The sequence below is a fragment of the Schistocerca serialis genome, chromosome 7 (genome assembly GCF_023864345.2).
Source record: "Schistocerca serialis cubense isolate TAMUIC-IGC-003099 chromosome 7, iqSchSeri2.2, whole genome shotgun sequence".
Taxonomy (NCBI): domain Eukaryota; kingdom Metazoa; phylum Arthropoda; class Insecta; order Orthoptera; family Acrididae; genus Schistocerca; species Schistocerca serialis.
Genome location: NC_064644.1, coordinates 516,017,089 through 516,041,338, shown reverse-complemented (window position 1 = coordinate 516,041,338; position 24,250 = coordinate 516,017,089). Strand labels below are relative to the sequence as shown.

The 24,250-nt window shown below is 42.9% G+C and overlaps 1 protein-coding gene across 1 annotated transcript in view; it reads right to left on the bottom strand.

The window, feature by feature from the left end:
• Positions 1–395: 395 nt before the first annotated feature.
• The window catches only part of LOC126412443 (myogenesis-regulating glycosidase-like), a 144,654-nt gene continuing 120,799 nt past the window's right edge, over positions 396–24,250 (bottom strand). Inside the window, exon 7 of the mRNA XM_050082047.1 lies at positions 396–506. The gene's annotated coding sequence lies outside the window, so the exon portion shown is untranslated. The remainder of the gene's footprint in view (positions 507–24,250) is intronic.

Here is a 24,250-nt window from a genome sequence, read left to right as displayed (position 1 = left end):
ACCCTTTTCGTAATCTAGCTTCTAAGATAAGTCGTAGGTTCAGTATTGCCTCACGTGTTCCGATATTTCTACGGAATACAAACTGATCTTTCCCGAAGTCGGCTTCTACCAGTTTTTCCATTCGTCTGTAAAGAATTCGCGTTAGTATTTTGCAGCCGTGACTTATTAAACTGATAGTTCGGTAATTTTCACATCTGTCAACACCTGCTTTCTTTAGGATTGGAATTATTATATTCTTCTTGAAGTCCGAGGGTATTTCGTGTAGTTTGTGTCATGTAATTCTATTTAGAGTTGGTCTTTAATGTATGGTCTGGTTTACAATTTTTCGTTTCAAGCGTGTTTTAAATAAGCGTACAGAATCTCAGTGTCACTGAAACTGCTGAGAGACTCACTCCTGTTGGACGACAACAGCAGCAGATGACCGCTGTCACTGTAGTGGGTGCTGAGGTCGGCAGCGGCGACTCGCAACAGCAGCACCAATAATAGCAGAGGTGCCATCCAGCCACCTGGAAAACAGCAGTTTGCAATGATGGAATGTTATCGCTGCCTCTCTCTTCACTACTATTTTACGTTTTAAGATAAACCTGCAGTGTTCTTATACTTACTATGTATCAAAAGTTTTATCATGCAAGAATGACTAAAATAATTGTGTCTGTGTTGCACGAGACATGAGAACGTGGTATCTCAATCGTAGTAAGACTACACCTGTTGTCATCTCTGCACTTCATGTGTGAAGAATGCTGCATACATTAATGAAGACTTTTTACATTTCCAGTTCCTCTACGTTTTGTTTCGCTTAATGTGAATCAATAAAAAACTCGTGTACTACTTAAGCTCACACCTGAATTAGTCCCAAATCGTGGCCTACAAAACAGAGTTTCCATATGTAATATGTTTTTGAAATATAAATACAGTTTAATTTATTAAAAATGACCTTATTTGTGCACGTTTTAGAAATGTAATCAATGTGAAAATTGTCACCAACTTAAGAGTGTTCAGACAATTTACAGAAATGCAACCAGGTGACATCTTCGACAGCCACCAATATTTCGACAGTTTCTCGCACTGTCATTTTCAATGCACAAATGTAACGAGAGAGTGCTTTGCAAAGAAAATTAAAATGCCAGTATGAGGCCGTAAGATCAAAGACAACGCGCGCAGACACGTACACACATGCACGCACACACACAAACGTTTGTGCCAATACACAACCGCAGACGGCCAACACCAGAAGTTATCGATAATGAACATTAATTAGCAACATGAGACGTAGCCTTAACTTTGTCCTTCTGTTATTTGACCAGAGAGAGAACGGAAGCCCTGTCAGAATTTATAACGTTCCTTGCTAATTTAATCTCAACCGCTTCCTAACTGTCCCAAGAATCTCCGTGTCATTATATTTCTTAGGATGACCGGTGTCCGGGCAATGTTCTGCAGTAACCGATTTGCTCACGTTGTGTAACAGTGTGTGACACACACTCACTACACAGGTGCTTCACGGTCCTGGTAATCTGACCAAAGTATGACATGTCACAATTTCAAGGGATAAGGTAGACATCTGCCTAACACAAACCCAGATTATTCTCTAGAGACTCTAAAAGGGCCATAATCTTAAATGGTGGTCCGAAAACACATTCCTGTCCACAAATCCTGTTGGAAAAGCTACCTGCGTAAGACACAACGGCCATAGACTTCATCACTCACCCAATTCACCGTTGGCCGATAGCGCAAAGTGCGTCTGATCTGCCTTCCACTATGACGTTTCTTAGTATAGGTGGCTGAGGTGGCTAACTCAGTTGACTAACTTTCAGGGCCTGTGATAACATGGGCGGTACAAAGCAAGGTACAAAGTACCCCTTGATGCTCTGCCGGATGGTAACAACTGGCTTGCGTTGGCTTCCAATGAACGGCATGTCCCAACTTACCATCAGGCTTCCTCCTGTCCAACCCTTCACAAAAGGGAAGGCAGCCATCCTTTCCAGTTCCATCGTGGAGGGTGGCTCCAGTTCAGACGTTCTAAACAGTCGTTTAAATTCTCACCTCCTTGAAGTCAAATAAAAGTATAGCATTCATATCTAAAAAAAACATGCAGACTTCATGACGCCGACTCCAGGGCCTCGAAATCTTCATGCACAAATGGCTCCCCATCACAACTCAATCTGAACTGATCACTGAATAAAATGCAAGTGGAAGTCAACACATGTCGAAGTACCTTCCTTAATTCGATGCCAAATTTAACCGCAACCATTCACTCAGAGGTATGCGTGTAAAGAGTGAGACCTCATCGAGACTTACTAAACTGTAGTGGTCATTCAACGCTTCTAATCGACGTAAGAAATACGCCACGTTCTTAATGTGACATACACCCACTTACTAGTGAGTTCATTAGAGTAGCAAGGTGTTTTTCTACGCCGTATGCTAAAGCACCAGCGCCACTGACAGACCAAATACTCTAGGAGGGACAGCTCAATTATAGTTCTCTTGAAAGTCTCTTGCGACAAGGATCTTTTGTTCAGGAGCCTGTTACTCTTCCTCTTAACCTTTTTTGTCAGGCTAGCACAGAGCCTTCGATACACTGGATTAGATGGTAAACACTTCATCTTTTTAATATAATCCTGCTTCTCCAGTAAGATTGTAGCGTTGCACTTGTCCACGGGTAAGACAACTTTAAGATGCACCCTGAGTAAACTCTTCAGCTCTCTCAGCTGCTCCTATATTATTCTTTGGTGAACGTGCCCCAGTCAACGACTACATCCCTCTCTCTAACTCCTAGACAGCATCAGGATGTAGTTTAAAAACAGCCTGTTTAGCACAAGGTTTTTTTCCACCGTGTCCAAACGCTAGGAACTGATCGATGAGAGGATACGAAACAGAAAAGGTCTAACGAACTGATGTCCGGAAATGCTTAGTTTCCATGGTAGAAACCATTTATTCAATCATACATTGTTGCAGAGTCGGCGTACTCGCAGTCGAGCAGCCGACCGGAGCGGAACGCTGCTCTCTGCACCTGGCGTAGCTGCCCCTCTGATAGTTCCTCGGAGTGGTCTCAAATAAGCAACAACTGGCGTAGCTGCCGGTGACGCTCTTCTGAGCTCCGCGAACCAGCGCAAGCCGCTTAACGCTTCCAGCCGCCAAGCGTCAAGAGTTTCGGCTCAACTTCCCGCAACTCCGGTTGCAAACCACCCCAGCGGGACTCTCCCGTTCTTTGGTAGGCTAATCTCGGTGTCAGGGGCCCGTTCACGTTGGATAGCCCCGCTCACTGTAGGCTGCTCTCTTCTATCCGCGCTCTCTTGCGCCGCGCATTGCACATCGCGCAGATAGGTCGTAGGGACTCCCGTAGGGACACAATACACTACACTTTCGCCGAAAAAAGCAATAATTGTCGTTTCGCAAACGGAGCAAAATTGTCGTACATCCTTCCCTATCCGAATAAAATTTCTCCAAGCAGCAAAGATGGCCGATCTTTCCTGCGCTTCCCCACAATTAACCCGCAGCAAAGCTGCCGCCCAAGAGGAGGGAATGCCGGCTACGCCCGCCAGCATTGCCGTCCCACTGTCCAAGAGGCAGTCGCCTTAAAGGACAAGCAGATTGCAGATCAGCAAGAGCTGATCGCAGTGCTGATGGGCAGTGAACACACGCAGACAGCAACACCCACATCACACACACAAGCGCCTGCTGAAAACTCGAAAGATATGCGCCCTCTTTCACCTCCGGCGGCCCGAGCACTGACGGAACTGGAGCCAGAGCCGACGGAGGACACAACTAACACAGAAGACGGACCGTGGCAGCAGTTCGGTCCCCGACGCAGACAGCAGCCAAACACACAAATAAGTGAGCCCGCAAACTCACGAGGCAACCGCCGAGTGCTGTTGGCAACGCCAACTACACCGCAAATTAACAACAACGGCAACGCAGGGACCACCACGAACAACCCTGCGACTGCAGCACTCACAAATTCACAAGCAGCTACGCAGAACCCAAACAAATCCGCGACTGGCTTCCCACCAGTCATCATACACAACTATGGAGACCTTAGTCTCCTAAACAAAGAAAGCACATTAGCAATCTCTGGCGTAATGAATGTCGTACACGCCGCAGTACATCTGGTGTAATGTCGCCACAGGCTGCCACAATACGTTGTTTCATATCCTTTGGGGTTGTAGGCACATCACGGTACACATTCTCCTTTAACTTACCCCACAGAAAGAAGTCCAGAGGTGTAAGATCAGGAGAACGGGCTGGCCAACTTATGCGTCCTCCACGTCCTATGAAACGCCTGTCGAACATCCTGTCAAGGGTCAGCCTAGTGTTAATTGCGTAATGTGCAGGTGCACCATCATGCTGATACCACATACGTCGACGCGTTTCCAGTGGGACATCTTCGAGCAACGTTGGCAGATCATTCTGTAGAAACGCGATGTACGAGTATATTGCAGCTGTATGGGCCCCTGAAATGAAGTGAGGATCAATGAGGTGGTCGCCAATGATTCCGCACCGTACATTTACATTCCACGGTCGCTGTCGCTCTACCTGTCTGAGCCACCGAGGATTGTCCACGGACCAGTAATGCATGTTCCGTAGATTCACTGCACCGTGGTTTGTGAAACCCGCTTCATCGGTAAACAGGTAGAACTGCAACGCATTCTCTGTTAATGCCCATTGACTGAATTTCACTCGATGATTAAAGTCATCACCACGTAATTGCTGATGTAGCGACACATGAAACGGGTTCCTGCAGATGCTGCTCGCCGACTGTGGCCCGTGTTTGTTACAACACGCAACTGAACGTCGGAGGTTTCAAGCGTCAACTTTAGGTTACAATATCTCCGGATGTAATTAACATTTTACAATGCAGCGAACGGCACTGATTACGTATTTGTTTATATGTTCAGATGTGCTAACAAAACTAACGTGGTTCCATTTTAAAAAACTTAGGTTTATGTTACAAAACGCACTTCCGTGCGTTTTTGTATGGTTTGTATTAAACAATTACACTAGCTCCTCTACTCACGTTCGGTCTATGGAATCGGTTCGTCAGTATTTGATGCGGTTTACGAAATATATCCAGCGGTAACGTTAGGTGACTCACCCTGTATACTGTTTCTTAAACCACCCATATCCGACATTTACATTATACAGTGCTTTGATACGGTGAACGTAACAAAGACGTCGTCAGACAAGTCAGAAATACACAGCTGAAACAAATGGCCTGTCGTAGGACAGAAAAACTACAAAAACAACAGAAACTTCAATGTGCTAAAGATGACTGCACAGTTAAATAACTCAACATCTACTAGTCATTTATACCACAGGTAGTACATCCGCTCAGACGTAATAAATTAGCAACCAGTTACAATCCTGGAAATTGAAATAAGAACACCGTGAATTCATTGTCCCAGGAAGGGGAAACTTTATTGACACATTCCTGGGGTCAGATACATCACATGATCACACTGACAGAACCACAGGCACATAGACACAGGCAACAGAGCATGCACAATGTCGGCACTAGTACAGTGTATATCCACCTTTCGCAGCAATGCAGGCTGCTATTCTCCCATGGAGACGATCGTAGAGATGCTGGATGTAGTCTTGTGGAACGGCTTGCCATGCCATTTTCACCTGGCGCCTCAGTTGGACCAGCGTTCGTGCTGGACGTGCCGACCGCGTGAGACGACGCTTCATCCAGTCCCAAACATGCTCAATGGGGGACAGATCCGGAGATCTTGCTGGCCAGGGTAGTTGACTTACACCTTCTAGAGCACGTTGGGTGGCACGGGATACATGCGGACGTGCATTGTCCTGTTGTAACAGCAAGTTCCCTTGCCGGTCTAGGAATGGTAGAACGATGGGTTCGATGACGGTTTGGATGTACCGTGCACTATTCAGTGTCCCCTCGACGATCACCAGTGGTGTACGGCCAGTGTAGGAGATCGCTCCCCACACCATGATGCCGGGTGTTGGCCCTGTGTGCCTCGGTCGTATGCAGTCCTGATTGTGGCGCTCACCTGCACGGCGCCAAACACGCATACGACCATCATTGGCACCAAGGCAGAAGCGACTCTCATCGCTGAAGACGACACGTCTCCATTCGTCCCTCCATTCACGCCTGTCGCGACACCACTGGAGGCGGGCTGCACGATGTTGGGGCGTGAGCGGAAGACGGCCTAACGGTGTGCGGGACCGTAGCCCGGCTTCATGGAGACGGTTGCGAATGGTCCTCGCCGATACCCCAGGAGCAACAGTGTCCCTAATTTGCTGGGAAGTGGCGGTGCGGTCCCCTACGGCACTGCGTAGGATCCTACGGTCTTGGCGTGCATCCGTGCGTCGCTGCGGTCCGGTCCCAGGTCGACGGGCACGTGCACCTTCCGCCGACCACTGGCGACAACATCGATGTACTGTGGAGACCTCACGCCCCACGTGTTGAGCAATTCGGCGGTACGTCCACCCGGCCTCCCGCATACCCACTATACGCCCTCGCTCAAAGTCCGTCAACTGCACATACGGTTCACGTCCACGCTGTCGCGGCATGCTACCAGTGTTAAAGACTACGATGGAGCTCCGTATGCCACGGCAAACTGGCTGACACTGACGGCGGCGGTGCACAAATGCTGCGCAGCTAGCGCCATTCGACGGCCAACACCGCGGTTCCTGGTGTGTCCGCTGTGCCGTGCGTGTGATCATTGCTTGTACAGCCCTCTCGCAGTGTCCGGAGCAAGTATGGTGGGTCTGACACACCGGTGTCAATGTGTTCTTTTTTCCATTTCCAGGAGTGTATAATAATAATCTCCATATCAGTGACCTCACAACGTTTACAAAGGAAAACGTTGTCCTCAGAGCAGATGCTCAAAGCGACCTCCCAGCATGTCCAAACTTTGCGCGACCAACTGGATCAAACAGCTCTGCACTCTTCGCAACGTGGATGCATCTACAGATACAAGAGCAGCATCAACACGCGCTATCAGTTCTTCCACATATTTTGTCGGAGGTGTAGAACACACGTGCTTCTTCAAGTGTCCCCAGAGGAAGCAATCCTAGGGATTTAGGTCAGGTGAACGCCGAGGCATTACAAACTGATCCATCCCGCCGGAGCTATTTCCCTGAAAATGTTCTGTCTAAATATTGCCGCACATTAATTCCAAAGTATGGAGGTGCACCATCACATTGGAACAGTAAAGTTCTGAGGAACCTGAAGTGGACCATCTTCTAGTGCATCAAGAAAATAGTTTGAGAGGAATGCATGATACCTTCGACAGTCAACCGGTTATTCAACAAGTAGGAACTCAAACTCCTGTCTCCCAGTTTCCGGCCCAGACACTGATGCCAAGGCCAACTTGATATCCACGGTCGCAGGTGAAGTGCGGGCTAATATCACACTCATGGTGAGCATTGTGCACATTGAAGACACCCTCACCAGTGCACGCTGCTTCATTCGGCCATATTACAATGTTTATGAAGTCGTCGTTGGCTTCCTGTTGTTGCTGGAACCATTCACGATGCTGCATCCGCAGACGGCAGTCTGCAGGATGCGGGTGTTAAAGAATAATGATGGTTGTGCAGTCCATGCTCGTGCAGCACGTCAACGACCGTGCCTTGCGAGACACACAGCTGCCTTGCTACGCTACGTGTACTTCGCTGGGGCTCTTGGAGTGTGACCTCCGGAATACGTTCCTCAGTAGCTGGAATACGGCGGGTCCGTTGGCGACTTCTGTAACGCTATGATGGAGGGAGAGAATATGTCAGCGGTGGCGAAGCTCCAGACGTCGAAACTCATTTTTCAATCTCTCTTGATCAATTGCAAATAAAGGAAAGCAACCGGTCAAATAATTACAGAGGAAATCGTTTCAGCATCTCAGTTCAAATGGTTCAAATGGCTCTGAGCACTATGCGACTTAACTTCTTAGGTCATCAGTCGCCTAGAACTTAGAACTACTTAAACCTAACTAACCTAAGGACAGCACACACATTCATGCCCGAGGCAGGATTCGAACCTGCGACCGTAGAGGTCGCGCGGTTCCAGACTGAAGCGCCTAGAACCGCTCGGCCACTCCGGCCGGCAGCATCTCAGTAATGCCATCTTCAGGCCCCTGTGACCTCCAACTGTGTACAATCAGGTACATCGATACTTGCATAAATGGAGCCATCAGTATCTGGATTCCGCGAGTTCGTTTCAAGTGTTTGCTTCGAAGATTTGTCCAGAACGCAATAATTGGATTTGTATTCCATATTTCTTAACGTACATTGGTATAATATGTGGAAGATAAAGATTAAGATGAAGGATTATAGCATGATGGAACATATACATCTGCATCTACATCCATACTCCGCAAGCCACCTGACGGTGTGTGGCGGAGGGTACTTTAAGTACCTCTATCGGTTCTCCCTTCTATTCCAGTCTCGTATTGTTCGTGGAAAGAAAGATTGTCGGTATGCCTCTGTGTGGGCTCTAATCTGATTTTATCATCATGGTCTCTTCGCGAGATATACGTAGGAGGGTGTAATATACTACTTGACTCCTCGGTGAAGGTATGTTCTCGAAACTTCAACAAAAGCCCGTACCGAGCTACTGAGCGTCTCTCCTGCAGACTCTTCCACTGGAGTTTATCTATCATCTCAGTAACGCTTTCGCGATTACTAAATGATCCTGTAACGAAGCGCGCTGCTCTCTGTTGGATCTTCTCTATCTCTTCTATCAACCCCATCTGGTACGGATCCCACACCGGTGAGCAGTATTCAAGCAGTGGGCGAACAGATGTACTGTAACCTACTTCCTTTGTTTTCGGATTGCATTTCCTTAGGATTCTTCCAACGAATCTCAGTCTGGCATCTGCTTCACCGACGTTCAACTTTATGTGGTCATTCCATTTTAAATCACTCCTAATGCCTACTCCCAGATAATTCATGGGATTAACTGCTTCCAATTGCTGACCTGCTTTATTGTAGATAAATGATAAAGGATCTTTCTTTCTATGTATTCGCAGCACATTACACTTGTCTACATTGAGATTGAATTGCCATTCCCTGCACCGAGCTTCAATTCGTTGCAGATCCTACTGCATTTCAGTACAATTTTCCATTGTTACAATCTCTCGATATACTACAGCATCATCCGCAAAAAGCCTCAGTGAACTTCCGTTGTTATCCACAAGGTCATTTATGTATACTGTGAGGAGAAACGGTCCTACGACAATCCCGTGCGGCACACCTGAAATCACTCTTACTTCGGAAGACTTCTCTCCATTGAGAATGACATGCTGCGTTCTGTTATCTAGGAACTCTTCAATCCAATCACACAATTGGTCTGATAGTCCATATGCTCTTATTTTGTTCATTAAACGACTGTGGGGAACTGTATCAAACGCCTTGCGGAAGTAAAGAAACACGGCATCTACCTGGGAACCCGCGTCTATGGCCCTCTGAGTCTCGTGGACGAATAGCGCGAGCTGGGTTTCACACGATCGTATTTTTCGAAACCCATGCTGATTCCTACAGAGTAGATTCCTAGTCTCCAGAAAAGTCATTATACTCGAACATAATACGTGTTCCAAAATTCTACAACTGATCGACGTTAGAGATATAGGTCTATAGTTCTGCACATCTGTTCGACGTCTCTTCTTGAAAACGGAGATGTCCTGTGCCCTTTTCCAATCCTTTGGAACTCTACGCTCTTCTAGAGACCTACGGTACACCACTGCAAGAAGGGGGCAAGTTCCTTCGCGTACTCTGTGTGAAAACGAACTGATATCCCATCAGGTCCAACGGCATTTCCTCTTTTGAGCGATTTTAATTATTTTTCTATCCCTCTGTCATCTATTTCGATATCTAACATTTTGTCATCTGAGCTACAATGTAAAGAACGAACTACAGTGCAGTCTTCCTCTGTGAAACAGCTTTGGAAAAAGACATTTAGTATTTCGGCCTTTAGTCTGTTATCCTCTGTTTCAGTACCATTTTGGTCACAGAGTGTCTGGACATGACACTCTCGTAAGCAAAGTAAGCAAAGTGAAAATATTTGGTACGATCTATTGTTATACGATCTGTTGTTATACTCATGTATCGTTGTAGATATGATATACTTTACCTGTGTAGTATGTAACTATTCTGTGAAGACCTTACTCTAGAATTTGCTACGTGTTGAACTCTAGTAACGCTAAAAACATTAACAATCTTCGTTTAAAATTACGTATCCAAAAATTTTAATATATGTCACAGATAATAGCCCACCTTTTCCCATTCTCTTAAGCACTGACTGATGTCCTTTCTTTTCTTGTCTCCTTTTCCTCTTCTTTCCTTCTTCCTGTTCTACATACACAGCCGTTGCCAGGAACACTTACCGTCTTGCTACACATATATCGAAATAATTACGGCGGCCGCAGGAACGGCAACTGCCGCTATCAGACAGCCGCCTGATAAGCAAAGTCAAGATATTGTATCATTAAATCACATATGAGCTATAAATTTCGAAACAGTTTAATTCGAGCCTTTTCCTCCGGTGCAATAAACATACTTTCAGTATCGTTACTTGCCGAAGTTATGTGTCTTATAACAAACAACGTTATGCAAGAAATAACTTTAATGCTTTATTCGTTTATAGTTACAAAGTAGCGTAGGAGACTCAGCAACATAGAAAACACTATCAAATAGCGGTAGAATAATGACTACACTGAAACTGAATCATGTAAAAAAATGACAAACTGACATCGTAGGAACGGCTTCCACCTGATAACTCCATATGAGTTAGTTTTCAGAAGCCGCTCGTTATCTGCTAGTCCCAGATAGCTAATATTAGATAACACATGTGGTGTGATAAATATAAATGCGTTCCTCCGACCTGATCGAATGGCTGGCTCGTTGGCTCTAATCTCTGCTATCTAGCGTCACCCTCGGTGTGCACAGCTGAACGTTGGCCCACGTCGCGCATTAGCTACCGCCAGGTAGCACTGGGGTCGGACTGGCCGTATAGTCGAGGTAGTGTTTGCCAGCCGGGTCCCACCCTGCGGTGCACCCCTACTTTACATACCCCTGGTTTACGAAAAAAATGGTTCAAATGGCTCTGAGCACTATGGGACTTAACATCTGAGGTCATCGGTCCCCTAGAACTACTTAAACCTAACTAACCTAAAGACATCACACACGTCCGTGCCCGAGGCAGGATTCGAACCTGCGGCCGTAGCAGTCGCGTGGTTCCACACTGAAGCGCCTGGTTTACGAGCAACGTGGAAAGTAGTTCACACATACATAGAGAGAAATGAAACAGAAGAATTTTAAAAATGGTTGACTCTGAGGTCAATTCTGTTCGCAATTATTGAACTCTTCGAGCTCAAAAATAGGACTTGTTTTCTCATTTTCGAGCTCCTTGAGCTCGGAAAGTAATAATGGAATTTTAATATGTTTTTGAGCAATAATATTTACCGAGCGATTAACTGAACTGTGGCATTGATGCTCGTTTTTAGAACAAGAAATAATGTCTCTTCAAACACATTGCTCCCTCAAGATATTTAAGAGTTATTTTGAAAAAGCTCTTTTTTCAAAACTTCTTGTAGCAATATCTTCTAAATGAATTGAGCGATTTTGAGGGCACTCTACGTGGTGTTTTAACTACCAGAAACTATGTTGGTTTTTTTAAAGAAATCCTTTTTGTAAATATTTGATTGGCGGTAACTTTTGACCGAATCAACCGATTTCAATAAAATACGCGTCATTTGACCTCGCTTCTTGAGAAAAAGTGCTGATTGGGTTTTGGAGGCATTCAGTTGAGTATTTAAAAGATATTAAAATCATGCATATTTTTTAAGAAACTTCATATTTCTATTTTCTCAAAATTTACTCTATACGTTTCCAACTTTCAAGAAATCTAAGCTTAGCGAATAGCTTTCAAACGCCACGGGTCAGTCCATACAAAACATGTTTAGGGGTTTCACTCTCTCTCTCTCTCTCTCTCTCTCTCTCACACACACACACACACACACACACACACACACACATACGCACACAAGGACATGAACGGACTTTATCGTAAATATGTTAGGACCTTAAAACGTCGAGATCTGACGAAAACTCGATTTTTGAAAATCGGACTGGAGTCAATAACTTCCCTATTTTTGAAAATTTTCATTTTTCAGAGAGGGAAGTTGAAAATTATACATTAATTATAATTAAACTGTTATTGGGGTTGCCAGTTTTCACTAAAAATATCATTATACGAAACTGTCAACAACTTTTATAAATTAACGTATTTATTGTCTTTCATTAGTGGAGAAACGAAACGCAACTTAGCATCGCAAGTCGGGAAATTCCCTGATTTTAAAAGCTTGGTCTCTCGCATCCCCGGCGTCGCATCCCACTGCTTATTCCTGGGAATACGCCAGTTCGTGCAGTCTTTGTAATATCACTTGTTTTGTGATTTACTGATTTTTTTCAAAGTTGTAGTGTCGTAGAGTTGGTTTTAATTCTCGTTATATATGTTAAGGACATAGGAAACCTAAATCGTCCATTACAATTGGAAACGTAAGTTATAATTTAATTGCCTTTCAAAGAAAAAGTTATTAATTTGAACACTTTGTATGTAATAATTACCTAATTTAATACGTTTTTAAACACAGTCATATATAAACGCAAATCTCGTTCCTATAAACGCAAAAATAAAAGAAAGATGGAATTACAAACAGCGGCTTCGAATCCAAAGCAGTCCAGGCTTTCTTTTACGTCTACACCTCATGTGCCTGAAGATCATCAAAATCGGAAGGAATTAAAATTTTAATACAGTTGCTTTTTGTGGAGTGCGTACTGTAAGACCTTCAGTACACACACCATCCGATTAGTTGACTTGTCGCTCTAACGAAGTAGGCGAGTGTCAGCAATATGTCTCGTGGTCTTATTGTGGGGTGTTTATCTTCTGCCGTTAGGTCAGACGATAGAAATGCCACTTGCACGCTAAGAGTAGCAGATTGACAGTGACCAACTTTAAACAGAACTTGATTAATTTTCACACACATTTATTAAAATAATAGAAAACATAGATATTACGTAACTTGATTCTGGATGCTGTTTACAATTGACAATCTGAAGTTCCTTTGGTCTTGGTATGTTAATCTTACTCTCACATATCTCTGATACTTGACAAAGTGTCTATACATTTCTCTTCATGGCTATGTACAGGAATATGATAATCTTATTAGGCGGAGACTGAAACTTGACTACAGACTAATGCAGACTCATGCAGACTAATGCAGACTGACTAATTGGAGGTCTGTACACTCGTTATAATACCTCGCGCATTCAGGTATCACTGCGCGAGTGTGATCCGCAAGGAGAAAAGGTTCTATGTTAGCAGCAATCTCATTGGCTGCGTTACATATTAATACGCGGAGCGGCGGAAGCAGAATTTGGTCCGTCTCTAAGACAGCGCCATTTCGTAGTGCGGAGATGGACGAGCGCTGCGCCTGCGCTGTTGTGCTTAGCGGGGCGCGCTCTAGTGGGATAGTTGTGTACGCACTGACTATGCGGAACTATGTACACAACACTTTTCTCTAATTTAACCTGTTCAGTATATAGTCTACTAGCAACAAATTGTAAGCATTGTTTCACCTTTTGATTCCTTTCTATCTTCGAAATTAAAGCAATTGGCAACTGTCAAAATTATCTGTTTTAGACGAAAGTTATGACAATCTAAAAGTAAACAATTTAGGAATTGGAATTTATGTTATGTTATTCCCATAAACTGTACATACACAAAAATTTTGTAAATGTCGATTTATACTCTTTTTTAAGCTGATGCAACAAACATAAAAATTTGTTTCGTATTAAATCCACCAGCTTACAAACAAAAATATGCAACAACATGAATCTGCATTTTGAATATTTGTTGTATGTATACAGTTTATGGGACATAACATAACACAAAGTCTGATTCATGAACATCATCGGCTTAACAAACGGATGGATGGTTCCTTTTTTTTTTTTTTTTTCTTTCAATCCTGAGGTGCTTCCTAATTTTCTCTCAGTATCGTATTGAAAAATATTGTGTGATGTTACTAAGATTATATATATATATATATATATATATATATATATATATATATATATATAAAGGGTGAGTCACCTACATTACCGCTGGATATATTTCGTAAACCACATCAAATACTGACGAACCGATTCCACATGTCGAACGTGAGGAGAGGGGCTAGTGTAATTGGTTAATACAAACCATAAACAAATGCACAGAAGTATGTTTTTTAACACAAACCTACGTTTTTTTAAATGGAACCCCGTTAGTTTTGTTAGCACATCTGAACATATAAACAAATACATTATCAGTGCCGTTTGTTGCATTGTAAAATGTTAATTACATCCGGAGATATTGTAACCTAAAGTTGACGCTTGAGTACCACTCCTCCGCTGTTCGATCGTGTGTATCGGAGAGCACCGAATTACGTAGGGATCCAAAGGGAACGGTGATGGATCTTAGGTACAGAAGAGACTGGAACAGCACATTACGTCCACATGCTAACACCTTTTTATTGGTCTTTTTCACTGACGCACATGTACATTACCATGACGGGTGAGGTACACGTACACACGTGGTTTTCGTTTTCAATTACGGAGTGGAATAGAGTGTGTCCCGACATGTCAGGCCAATAGATGTTCAATGTGGTGGCCATCATTTGCTGCATATAATTGCAATCTCTGGCGTAATGAATGTCGTACACGTCGCAGTACATCTGGTGTAATGTCACTGCAGGCTGCCACAATACGTTGTTTCATATCCTCTGGGATTGTAGGCACATCACGGTACACATTCTCCTTTAACTTACCCCACAGAAAGAAGTCCAGGGGTGTAAGATCAGGAGAACGGGCTGGCCAATTTAAGCGTCCTCCACGTCCTATGAAACGCACGTCGAACATCCTGTCAAGGGTCAGCATAGTGTTAATTGCGGAATGTGCAGGTGCACCATCATGCTGATACCACATACGTCGACGCGTTTCCAGTGGGACATTTTCGAGCAACGTTGGCAGATCATTCTGTAGAAACGCGATGTATGTTGCAGCTGTTTGGGCCCCTGCAATGAAGTGAGGACCAATGAGGTGGTCGCCAACGATTCCGCACCACACATTTACAGTCCACGGTCGCTGTCGCTCTACCTGTCTGAGCCACCGAGGATTGTCCACGGACCAGTAACGCATGTTCCGTAGATTCACTGCCCCGTGGTTTGTGAAACCCGCTTCATCGGTAAACAGGTAGAACTGCAACGCATTCTCTGATAATGCCCATTGACAGAATTGCATTCGATGGTTAAAGTCATCACCATGTAATTGCTGATGTAGCGACACATGAAACGGATGAAAGCAGTGACGATGCAGTATGCGCATGACACTACTTTGACTCAGTCCACCGGCTCTCGCAATGTCCCGTGTACTCATGTGTGGGTTCATGGCAACAGCAGCTAACACACCAACTGCACCTGCTTCTTCTGTGACGGGCCTGTTACGGACACGTTTGCGTACTACGACCATACCTGTTGCATACAGTTGGCGGTAGACGTTTTGCAATGTGCGGCACGTTGGATGCTCTCTGTCCGGGTACCGTTCTGCATACACCCTGCAGGCTTCAGCTGCATTTCGTCGACACTCGCCATAGATGAATATCATCTCTGCCTTTTCAGAGTTCGAATACACCATGGTCACAGTTCCTACAACACTACATTATCACAGGCGTCTGGTAACACGGTGTACTACAGTTGGTCTGCGTGCGGAGACGAATGTAGAATAACAATAGCAGCAAGCGCTACATGCGGACACTGCGACAGCTAGACCAAACCACAATAGTGCACTACAGCCACACTCGTAAACACGGTCGTCATCGTAAACATGTCCCTGCAGACGCTGCTCACCGACCGTGGCCCGTGTTTGTTACAACACGCAACTGAACGTCGGAGGTTTCAAGCGACAACTTTAGGTTACAATATCTCCGGATGTAATAAACATTTTACAATGCAACAAACGTCACTGATTACGTATTTGTTTATATGTTCAGATGTGCTAACAAAACTAACGTGCTTCCATTTAAAAAAACGTAGGTTTGTGTTAAAAAACATACTTCCGTGCAGTTTTGTATGGTTTGTATTAAACAATTACACTAACCCCTCTACTCACGTTCGGTCTGTGGAATCGGTTCGTCAGTATTTGATGTGGTTTACGAAATATATCCAGCGGTAACGTTAGGTGACTCACCCTGTATATCATTTTTATAGGGCCATTATCATCAATATTGGCGACAAACTAAAAACTGGATAATTGTAAAGAAGCAATTCTACCAGTTTTTAGCGATACCGGAGCGAGTGCAAATATCGACAGCATCGCACCAGCGCCACTTTCATTAAGAGACGACGGTTACTGTGAAAGCCAAAAGCTTTCTAATTTTGATCCACCAAGAAAAAGTGCCACCACTGCAGAGAAATTAATTTTCTCCTATTTCCATCCTATCCAGCCCTCGGCTGATAAAAACAGCTTGCCTTTTGATGGAAATCTAGTTTACTACTGTAAGTTACCAACCAGAGATGCAATTCGACGAGAATCTGTCTCTTATTCTCTAGAATTATATAACATATTTTATATCTCCCTGTCTCACGAGATGAAGAAAGAAGGAGTAAAAAGTCCGTTTACTGAGGCTGTTGCTCCGTGAAAAAACATATTTACAAATAACTCGTCAAACATGAAGAAAGCAACAGTCATCGGTTAGCAGTGGTCGACTTGCTAACAGCAAAGAAAAAAATAAAAAAATAAAAAAACGGAGAGAGAGAGAGAGAGAAAACGTTGAACAACATCTAAGACAAAAATATGTGCAAGAGACTTCCATTGGGCGTCTGTTTCTGAAAAGAATCACTGCTGTAATAATATCTATATCTAAACAAGGTACCGCTTATCGTGGAAAAAGTGAGGCCTTGTACTCCTTGACGGATATCGTCGGAGGCTTAAACCTGGATCACGGAAATTTTCTAAATTTAGCTGTCCTGTTATCGAAGTATAATCGAGTTCTTAAAAGCTAAGCAAGAGATCGTCGAAGAAATTCAGGCGGCGAAATCTTTCAGCCTCAGTGCGAATCCTTATCGGGATGTTGGCGTTGTTGATCAGGTTGTAATTTGTGCACGCTGTGTTAAGGATGGAATTCCACAAGAACTGGCGATCAGCATGGTTCCTGTTCGGAAATCAATAGGAAGATCTAACAGAGGTCTTCTAACTCATGAATTAGCCCATTTAGGCTTAAAATTGCAAGATTTTATTAGCGTATCTTCAGAATGCACAGGAAATGCGGCAGGCAGGTATATTAGTCTTCAGCCGATAGTAAACAAAATATGGCAAAATTAATTTTCACGCATTTTTACGTGCATGTTTAAATTTAGTGTTGGGAGGTACGACGTTAAGTTGTACTGAGGCAAAAGAACTCTTCTGGACTCTTGGAGTCTACCAGTGTATTTACCCAGGAATCATTTAAGCGCACATCATTATGAGTGGAGAAAATTTCGTGAATAACAGCTGTTCAAAACAAATTAAGACGATTACATAACAAAGGATTATGAGGAAAATTCGATACGTCGCGTTGATAAAACTTTAAGAGTCATATCTTCGAGCATGGAGTGCGAGCCAAAAGTTTCGTTACAATCGAAGCCGTTGATGGATTCCTTACTGAAATTCGAAACTGTCCTGACAGCGTTCGCATTCAAGAAAATGTTTGATCTATCAACCCTGGTAAGCCGATATCTACAAACTCCTACATTAGAATATTATACCATTAAGAAGAATATCTAAAAAAAAAAACGGTATGAGCTATCCTAGACGAGCTAAAGTTACTGTATGCGGACCCACAGAGATTCTGTTTTATTTCTATGTATAAAGTCATTGTTAACGCAGCCGTAGTTAAAATAGACGCAAAATTCCATTGCAACGAATACTTAATGAAGGATGCCATTTGTTTGGGCCCGAAAAACTTCAATGAAATTAACAAAATGGGGTTCCTAATGACACATTAAAGTATCTCTCATCAGTTGCAAATGTCGATCAAGAACTGCTGTCAAAAGAATTAGAACATTTTCCAAAACGTTTTAATGTACTGCCTAAAACTCTTTGACATGAACATGTGCAACCTGCGCACCAAGACGTGAATGACTCATACTGTCAGAGTGAGGAAGAAGACGACCAACATAACGAATATTTCTAAGACCAAACTGCAAAGGATGCCACTTGTTTGTCCCGAAGTGGTTCGGACACCTGTCAGAGTTGCAGACCATGTGCGTGTAAACTTTTGTCACAACATAACATGCATATCAGTATGTGCTTCAGTCTATATGATGCTTATTACATAATCCTCACAATCTCGTTCACGCAAGCGACTTGCGAGGCATGATTTTCTGCGCTGAAGCACAATAAGACGAGACTTCGGTCTTTAGACGCTTACAACGGCAGCTTTAAAAATGACCTCCATTATTCACTACTTAATGTTACGCGTCACAAAGATGAGGAAATTCTGTGGCTATGAAAAAGTTGCTCGCGTGGTTGAGGAACCTTCAGTCAGCAGTAGATTACTTACTCGCGACACGAATGTCGTGCATAGTAGTGTGTAGAATGTAATATGGCAACAGCTTCAACATCCGTAACACTCATAGAAAGTGCAAGCTATAGCTTTCTGCCCCCGCTTTTCATTTAGTTAGTAGCTGTAACGGCGCTGTATTGTTGATTCATACCGTCTTGTCTGTCGTATGAAGTCCGTTCCACCTGAGACGGCGAGTTCAGTAGTGGTGAATAGTCATGTATGGACCTGTGAGATCTACCGCGCTACAGTTATGAAGAGTGTCACAGATTCCCAGTGAAAGATCGCACGGGCGTAGTCAGGTTGACGTTAACAGGCTAATAACTGATCTCTCCCCGCTTAACTGTACCGTCGTACATGGTGTTCCTGAGAGACACATTCCCGACGTCACTTGGAGATATCCCTCTTGCTCTTGGTGCACATATAAAGTTCAAACACAGCGTGGCCCCAACGCACTTTGCCTGTAGACGAATGTTTATTAAGAAACAAGTTAGCATATGGGCTATGAAAGACAATGATTCATCCTCAATCTTGTTGCATCCAGCATGTAACGTTTCGGTAAATAGGAGAATGGGAAAACAAAATTTTCTTTGATTAAAGTTTGAATTTGTATTTAAGATATGGGAGAGCGGGAACATTATAATTAGCAGTCACTTTACATAAGTTCAAAGTACCTAATTTGGCTTCAGTTAGACACAGAACCGCTGACGTTTAAACTGATTCCTCAACTGCTTATTTTTCACTGAAACTTAGAACGAAAATTCTTTATAATTTTTACCCAGCTGTTCCTTCCTGGACATTAAATACTCGCATATAGTTTACAGTACGTCAGTAGTTGAGTACATATGGGAATTTTAAACTGCAGCGCTGAATGAACATTGGCTTAGAAAAGATCTGATTACTACTCGTATTTGCTGCATAAAAAGTAAATTTACTTTTAGAATAAAATTTACACTTTAAGAAGATTCGATCTGTGGCTGTTGTCGTCTGATCGAATGTTCTAGTCAATGTAGGTTACAAGATTCTGCTGACCAACAGAGAGATTTATCAGTAGGATACAGTGTCAAACGCCTTGAAATAAAACAAGTTATTATCTGAATTAATTGTTATTCAACTAGTGAAATTAAACTAGAGGATGAAAGCAGATGCTTACAAGCTTGGCTCAAGATACCTAAGGGAGTAGAACAATAATTAGTAGCTGTTTATCGTCCATCAAAAATATTTTAGAGTTCACTGATAGTAGATCTGTTGCATTATTTCGCTTTACGCAATCGTATTACAATCCTTCCTTTGATTTTCATAGAATTGCAATTCATGTTTGTGAAAAAATAACTAAACTACTAATTATCATTGTCTACTGCAGTATTCATAAACCATGGTTTTGTAGAGAAATTTCTGAGTCCATTTGGAGGTGGTACACTCTGTCCATGCAAGTCAGCCCCGTAGATGCCTCCTCGTATCTACATAACTACTGCAGCCTACATCCAGTTGACCTGTGTACCGCATTCAAGCCTTTGTCTAACACCAAAACTTTCACGCACCACACTTTTGTCCATAGGTAAACTGATAATTCCTTCATGCATCAAGATGCATCAACCGATACATTCTTTTAGTCAAGTTACGCCATATTTTTCCCCCGGTCGAGTCATTATCTCTTCATTAGTTACCCGATCTTCGCATCTAATCTTCAGCATTCTTCTGTAGTACTTTTCAAAAGCTTCTGTTGACATCCAGTCTGAACCGCTTATCGTTCACAATTCAATTCCGCATGAGGCACCCTCCAAAGAAAAGACTTCCTAGCATTTAAATTTCTCTTGTTCAGAAACACATTTCTTGCTATCACCAGCCTGTGTCTTATTTCCACTCTACTCCGCCATCGGCAATTATTTTGCTGCGCAAACAGCAAACTCACCTACTACTTCCGGTGTACCATTTACAAATCTAACTTCCACAACATCGCCTGATTTAATTCTACTATGATCTATTACCTTTGTCTCATTTTCGTTGATATTCATCTTATAATATCTTTTGAGAACACGATCCATTTTGTCTTCTCTGAACATCAATTCCGTTTCTAGATCTCTGCTTAAGTTCCTTTATGCTTGGCCAAATTACAGACTAAATGACCTTCCCTGCTACTTCGAATTTCAAAGAGAGTATTCAAGCGAACATTCTCTAAAACTGTCACTAAGTCATCTATTGCTACAAATTTAAGTTTGTCTTTCTTCACTCTACCTTCTAAGATAAATCGTAGGGTCAGTGTTGCTTCGCATGTTCCTTCATTTCACCGGAATCGAAACTGAAATTCCCTGAGGTCGGTTTCCATCAGTCTTCTCATTCTTCTATAAACAACTTGTAATTCCTGCCAGTATTTGGTAATTATGACATTAAACGGATAGCTCGGTTATATTCATACCTGTCAGCAGCTAACTACTACAGAATTGGATCTACTGCATTCAGTACCTCGTTTCAGCTTAGGTCTTTTAATGGTTCTCGCAGTATCACATTTTCCATACCATCCTTTTCTACTACCATAATGTTGTCTCTAAGTTCGTTTGCTTTTGTATAGCTCTTCTATAGATTTCACCCACGTTTCAGTTTCCACTTCTTTACTTAGTATTGGCTTGCACCTGAGCTCCTGATATTTATTCAGCTACAACTCTTTCTTTCAGTTTCCTCTAATTTGTCGTACCCTAACACAGATTGGAGGGAAGGCAGGTGTTTACAGGTCAATCTGAAACTCTTTCAGAATACAAAAACATGCGTTTTTAAAATTGTCTCGCCGCACTATGTCTCCCTTGCTATAGTCAGCCTGCCAGTCCACCAACACTTGACAGGCTCCCGTCAACCTGTTGAGTGGCCCTGCACCTATACGGCGCCTTCAGCCAGTCACACCCAGATTCCTCCCCTTCTCCAACCTGGTAAGTGGACTTGTTTCTGGATTACATTAACAAACTGCAAGATTGCTAGCAACAGAGCTCAGCTGAAACCTAAACGTCACTGCCCTTTCTCTTATGCCTGCTGGCAACAGTGGTCTACGTCACTTGGCCCTGACCAGAGGCCTCTCATGACTGGGACCGCTGTTGCTGCACTGTAACCCGGGTAAAGCCCATAGACATTGCGGGTCTCAGTGGCAAGTATCAAGCTTGCTGCGTCTGCTGAGACGTGCCTTTTTGTGACATTTTTCTTCTGTGAAGTACTGGAACAACATCTAGGCGGCGGATGGAGAAGTTAATATTCTCCCGTGGAACAGCTGCCCAGAGTGTCTGCAATTCTCAGACCTCTACCGTTACTGTTTACATCTGGAAACCTAAATGATACTACTTTTACCTGCTTTTTGAGTTATGTCTCTGATGTGTCTTGGAGTGCCCTTGCTGGTTTCCAACAGCCTTAAACTTAACAATGTGCAAGTCATTACACGGTCAGTATATGACGAATTATCCTCTGGCTCTTCATTTCTCCTCTAGTTGTCACTACTTACCTATTTTGCACTTCCTGTCAATTTCATTCTTATACATACGATGAGATAAAAGAAATTATTCAGGTAGTCAACGGAGACGAAAATTTAATAGTCATGGTTGATTGGAACTCAACAGTAGGAAGAGAAGGAAACGTAGGAGGTGAACATGGATTAGGGCTAAGAAATGAAAGAGGAAGCCGTCTGGTAGAATTTTGCTCAGAGCATAACTTAATCATAGCTAACACTTGGTTCAAGAATCATGAAAAAAGGTTGTATACATGGAAGAACCCTGGAGATACTAGAAGGTTTCAGATAGATTATATAATGGTAAGACAGAGATTTAGGAACCAGGTTTTAAACTCTAAGACATTTCCAGGGGCAGATGTGGACTCTGACCACAATCTATTTCTTATGAACTGTAGATTGAAACTGAATAAACTGCAAAAAGGTGGGAATTTAAGGAGATGGGACCTGGATAAACTGAAAGAACCAGAGGTTGTACAGAGTTTCAGGGAGGGCATAAGGGATCAATTGACACGAATGGGGGAAAGAAATACAGTAGAAGAAGAATGAGTAGCTTTGAGGGATGAAGTAGTGAAGGCAGCAGAGGATCAAGTAGGTAAAAAGACGAGGGCTAGTAGAAATCCTTGGGTAACAGAAGAGATACTGAATTTAACTGCTGAAAGGAGAAAATATAAAAATGCAGTAAATGAAGCAGGAAAAAAGGAATACAAACGTCTCAAAAATGATATCGACAGAAAGTGCAAAATGGCTAAGCAGGGATGGCTAGAGGACAAATGTAAGGATATAGAGGCTTATCTCACGAGGGGTAAGATAGGTACTGCCTACAGGAAAATTAAAAAGACCTTTGGAGAAAAGAGAACCACTTGAATGAATATCAAGGGCTCAGATGGAAACCCAGTTCTAAGCAAAGAAGGGAAAGCAGAAAGGTGAAAGGAGTATATAGAGGGTCTATACAGGGGCGATGTTCTTGAGGACAATATTATGGAAATGGAAGAGGATGTAGATGAGGATGAAATTGGAGACATGATACTGAGTGAAGAGTTTGACAGAGCACTGAAAGACCTGAGTTGAAACAAGGCCCCGGGAGTAGACAACATTCTTTTAGAACTACTGACAGCCTTGGGAGAGCCAGTCATGACAAAACTCTACCATCTGGTGAGCAAGATGTATGAGACGCGAAATTCCCTCAGACTTCAAGAATATAATAATTCCAATCCCAAAGAAAGCAGGTGTTGACAGATGTTAAAATTACCGAACTATCAGTTTAATAAGTCACAGCTGCAAAATACTAACGCGAATTCTTTACAGACGAATGGAAAAACTAGTAGAAGCCGACCTCGGGGAAGATCAATTTGGATTCTGTAGAAATGTTGGAACACGTGAGGCAATACTGACCCTACGACTTATCTTAGAAGAAAGATTAAGGAAAGGCAAACCTACGTTTCTAGCATTTGTCGACTTAGAGAAAGCTTTTGACAATGTTGACTGGAATACTCTCTTTCAGATTCTGATGGTGGCAGGGGTAAAATACAGGGAGCGAAAGGCTATTTACAATTTGCGCAGAAAGCAGATGGCAGTTATAAGAGTCGAGGCACATGAAAGGGAAGCAGTGGTTGGGAAAGGAGTGAGACAGGGTTGTAGCCTCTCCCCGATGTTATTCAATCTGTATATTGAGCAAGCAGTAAAGGAAACGAAAGAAAACTTCGTAGTAGGTATTAAAATCCATGGAGAAGAAATAAAAACTTTGACCTTCGCCGATGACATTGTAATTCTGTCAGAGACAGCAAAGGACTTGGAAGAGCAGTTGAACGGAATGGATAGTGTCTTGAAAGGAGGATATAAGATAAACTTCAACAAAAGCAAAACGAGGATAATGGAATGTAGCCGAATTAAGTCTGATGATGGTGAGGGAATTAGATTAGGAAATGAGACACTTAAAGTAGTAAAGGAGATTTGCTATTTGGGGAGCAAAATATATGATGATGGTCGAATTAGAGAGGATATAAAATGTAGACTGGCAATGGCAAGGAATGCGTTTCTGAAGAAGAGAAATTTGTTAACATCGAGAGTAGATTTATGTGTCAGGAAGTCGTTTCTGAAAGTATTTGTATGGAGTGTAGCCATGTATGGAAGTGAAACATGGACGATAAATAGTTTAGAAAATAAGAGAATAGAAGCTTTCG